The 4,936-nt window shown below is 42.4% G+C and overlaps 1 pseudogene; it reads right to left on the reverse strand.

The window, feature by feature from the left end:
* Positions 1–3,417: 3,417 nt before the first annotated feature.
* LOC102753298 lies at positions 3,418–3,819 on the reverse strand (annotated as a pseudogene).
* Between the last annotated feature and the right edge of the window lie 1,117 nt (positions 3,820–4,936).

A 4,936-nucleotide genomic window follows, 5' to 3' on the forward strand; every position in this document is an offset into this window, starting at 1 on the left:
GAGCTTCATCTCCCACAGCAACTGCAGGGTCTGGCACTGAGCTGTGCCTAATAAATGGCCCATCAACTCTAAAACATGGTCTCTGCCTCCAATCCACGCTACCACCCACCATCTAAAATGCTAATCCTATGTAATAAAAGCCTAATACGCTAAATGTCCGGTTGTCTGGTCAGCCATTCAACCAATCAAAGCATAATATGCTAATGATATGTGAAGGCCACTCAACCGCTTGCTATGATGTGCACTGACCACCATGGGCAGACATTCAACATAGGAGCTGCCCCCTGGTGGTCAGTGTGCTCCCACAGGGGGAGGGCCGCTCAGCCAAAAGCCAGGCTCATGGCTGGCAAGTGCAGCAGCGGGGGCAGAAGCCTCTCCCGCCTACACACAGGTCGTTATCTCCCAAGTGGTTCCAGGCTGTGAGAGGGCACAGGCCGGGCTGAGGGACCCCCTCCCCACCGAGTGCACAAATTTTTGTGCACCGGGCCTCTAGTCTACACTAATAAAAGAGAAACAAGCAAATTGGTGTCTCACTCTGCTATACCTACCAGCCAATCAGGGCGACTATGCAAATTAACCCAGCTTTGGTGGCGACAGAGCTGGAGGCTTGGGTTGCCCCCAGCAATGGATAAAGCCAAGCTTCCAGCCCGCCCTGGCTGCCTCTCAAGGGAGAGAACAACATGCAGGCATGCCTAGAAGCCTGAGAGATCAAGATAGAGGGGTGCCTGCTTCAAGCCTCCACAGTGTGGCTGGGGGCAGGCACCCAATGGACACACACACATACACAGGGTGCCTGCTCTGAGCCTCCGACGCGGCTGGGGGCAGGCCCCCAGCAGACACACACAAAAAATCCCCTCAGGCCCGGGGCTCCAGGCAGCCTCCCGGAAAATGTGACAAATCGTCCAGCAGCCCACCCTGGGACATACCTGCGTGCACCGCGATGCAGTTCTGCCCGGTGAGTATATTAGTAATTTCCAAGGCCTGGCAATAACTCTTAGGATTTCTGGAACATGATATCCAGGGCAGCACTGGGAACCCTGTAGGAAGAGGCACGGGGGCTGTGGGGACTGGGAATTCCCCACATGTGGCTCTAGGGGCCCCTCCACCTTCCATTTCTTTAGCCACCCTTAAATAATGTCTAAGACTGGGCTGAAAGGGGGAAATAAAATAATTCAGTCACTTCCTTGAATGGGTCCCCAAACATGTACTCGTCACTGCAGTATTCCCAGCACCAGAACTCTATCACGCTCTCCTCATGGGTCTTTTTATTGTTACTTTTCTCCTCAGCAGCACTAAGGATGTCAGACTGCAGCTTAGGACTGCTCCCCACTGGCAAGTGGACATCCCCTGAGGGCTACCAAGCTGCCAGAGGGATGACCAGACTGTGGCTTAGGCCCTGGGGAGCGGGCCTAAGCCATCAGTAGGACATCCACTGAGGGCTCCCATACTGTGAGAGGGGGAAGGCTGGGCTGAGGGACCCCTACCCCCCAGTGCATGAATTTCATTCACCGGGCCTCTAGTCTATATATATAAAAGCCTAAGTGACTGAACAACCAGTCGACTAGTTGCTATGATGTGCACTGACCACCAGGGGACAGATGCTTAACGCACAGGATTGGGCTCCCTCCTGTCTGGATAGGGCCTGTGGGGATCAGGCTGAAACCAGCTATCCAACATCCCCTGAGGGGTCCTGAATTGCAAGAGGCAGCAGGCCAGGCTGAGGGAACCCACCAGTGTATGAATCCATGCACCAGGCCTCTAGTATAAGTTGTAAATGGGAATGATCATTTAACAAAGTTATGTCTATTAAATTTGAGTTGACCAAATGTTGAAGTTCCCCTTTGAAAGTGGTTAGTTAAATGTATTAGGATTATAAATACAATGTCAAAATTTATAAAGATTACTTGAATACTTAATTTTAGAAAAATTTAGAAAAAAATTTAAATTTAGAAAAACTAAATTTTAAAATGTGTATGACTTGAATACATTGAAGATTCATTTTAAAATAATTTTAAAGTAAAAAGTTACTTTAAAAAATAATGATAAATGTCTTCTGTACATAAATGCTTTCTGCAGTCACTCTAAAACAAAATCACTTTGACAGCAAACAAGGTTAATTACTGGCCTAATTAGCAGTGAGGGCTTTGCTACTGCTGTTTTCTAGATGGTAATAATTACCATTTCTTGAGCTCTTACCATCAGCCAGAAACTGTTCTGAGTACTTTTCACATAACTAATTTAATTCTCAAAACAACCCTACAAAGTCAATAATTTTTATCGTTCTCATTTTATAGGCAGAGACTAAGGCTCAGAGAAGCTGAATTATTTGCCTAACACAGCTAGTAGATGGTGGAGCTCGGATTTGAACCAATGCAGTTGTGTAGTATAAATGGACTTTAAGATAGAAAGCCAGGCTAGGTCTCTCCATTTTTACAATACTCTATCCAACAGTTCTCAATCTGTGGGCCGCGACCCTTTCACAGGAGTCACCTAAGACCATTGGAAAACACATATATAATTACATATTTTTTTGTGATTAATCACTATGCTTTAATTATGTTCAATTTGTAACAATGAAATTGGGGGTCACCACAACATGAGGAACTGTATTAAAGGGTCACGGCATTAGGGAGACCAAGAAGAATATCAGAACTATTTTGTTTAAAAGACACTGGATTATTTATAATAGTCACAATGTTGACTATTGGATATTGGCTTTATATTTTTCTTCAAATTTTTCTGTAATAGTTTTATTTTATTGTTTAATAATAGTTTTAAATTATAATATTCTTTGTTTAATATATTTTTATTGATTTTAGAGAGGAAGGGAGGAGGAGAGAGAGGAGAGATAGAAATATCAATGATGAGAATCATTGATTGGCTGCCTCCTGCACGCCCCCTACTGGGGATCAAGCCTGCAACCAGGCATGTGCCCTTGACCTGAAACGAACCTGGGACCCTTCAGTCCACTGAGCAAACCAGCTAGGGCTGTAATATTTTTAAATGTGTCTGCAATCAGGGTAGAAGTACATATAATAAAAAAGAACACTCCTTACCCTAGAGTTAACCATTATTAACAGTGCAGCATACATCCTTTCACACTTTTTCTAACCGTGTACAAATATCACATTCTGAAATGCTCTATGCATGTATTACCTGTGACCTTTTAATTTATAAATCTTGGAGATATTTGTCAGGGAAGATAGCTCTACTTCATTTTTCCTTTAATTAATTAAATGTTCCATAACTTTATTTAAACCAACTTCTGATGGTCATTATTTCCAATTTTTCCACTAATTAAAAACAATGCTTACAAGTGACCATACTTACATATTTTTGTGCATGTGTACTTCTATAAGATAGATGCCTACGTTGCTGCTCAAAGAGACATTCTCATTTATTTTTATTTTGGGCAGTTTTATAATTTTATTCGACAATTAGCAGTTAGTTCTCATCCACATTAACTGTTTCTAGGTTTTTGAAAGTGGGGACAGGTATGTAGGTGACCAACATATAGAGCTTGTTTGGTGAAGCTTCATCCTTATTGTGTTCCGGACAATCGCACCGGATACAGTATGGGACATTCCTTATTCCTTTGGCCCAGACAGCTTAGTTGAGCTTGGTGTCGATGCACATATCTGGAGCTCCCATCTCCTTCAAGGCAAATTTCCAGATCTCTCTGAGTGCTTGAGGGGTGCACTCTTTGAAACCCACTCCCTGGGTGTGCCTGTGAAGGTTGATGGTGTATTCTCTGGTCACTATCTCGTTGATGGCAGAATGTCTCTTGTTCTTCTCATCGTCCTTCTTTGTGGGAGTCATTATTGCCAGGGCCAAGTTGGAAAGCTCTCATTTTTAATCTTAGTAAATATCAAAATGCCCTCCAATGGGCTATATTAATTTTATTGCACCTTTCATAATTTAAAATAATTTTTAAGCTCAGAAAAAAATTTCCATCAATTAAAAATGAAAACCAGACATTCATAAAAGGAGTATAATTCACATATTATATTACGGCATCCCCAAATGTAATATGACCATGATTCCTAAGTCAGCCAGCCTCTGAAACAGCACTTGTCATAAGAACTGCTGCAATCAGAAAGGAGCCCTAGGGGGACCTTTCTTAAACTTGCTCAGGAAAATTAGATTCCAAGGATCTCTGTTGCCATCTGGTGGCAACTCCCCATTGGTGAAACCTCCTATGACACAATTTCCAAGTCATTCATTCTAGTTAATTACTTCCTGTACATTATTCTGCATGAGGCATTATTTCATCATTCATGGTTATTAAATGCATTTTAAAAATTATTTTTAAAAATCATGTTACTTCTAAATTTCCACTTCTTGAAACAATTAGCTGACAGTGAAAGTAATTAACAAAAATATCCAACCTACATTTTTTTAAAAGACTCTTGTATAGAGGGGATCTCTTCTGTTAATCTTTTACCACTATAAGAAGAAAGACATAAAATTTTATTTTCCCTTTCACTATTTTATTTCCTAAGAAAAATGTTTAAATGAGTCATAGAAGCAGTTATTTGCACCCTCAAAACATCAGACACTGCTGGTGTCCTGCTCGTATCTTAGCACTTATTTCTGAGTATGCAGACCCAAATTCCAGCAGCTAGCCCTCTGAGCCTCAGGGCTCTCTTTGGCCAGTGTAAGACAGGCTGAAAGTGCCAGGGGAATAATGCACTGCCCTGAACTGAAAGCAACGCTCAGCCAGTGGCAGATGAGAGCTGGCGTATAAATAGTTACAGGTTGAATTGTATCCCCAAATATGTATATGTTGAAATACTAACCCCCAGCACTTCAGAATGTGGCTTTATTTGGATACAAGGTCTTTTCCAGGGGTAATCAAATCAAAATGAGGTCATAAGGGTGGGCTCTCGTTCACTACGGCTGGTGTCCTTATAAAAAGGGGGGGGGGGGGGGGGGG

The sequence above is a fragment of the Myotis davidii genome, unplaced genomic scaffold, assembly GCF_000327345.1.
Source record: "Myotis davidii unplaced genomic scaffold, ASM32734v1 scaffold815, whole genome shotgun sequence".
Classification (NCBI taxonomy): domain Eukaryota; kingdom Metazoa; phylum Chordata; class Mammalia; order Chiroptera; family Vespertilionidae; genus Myotis; species Myotis davidii.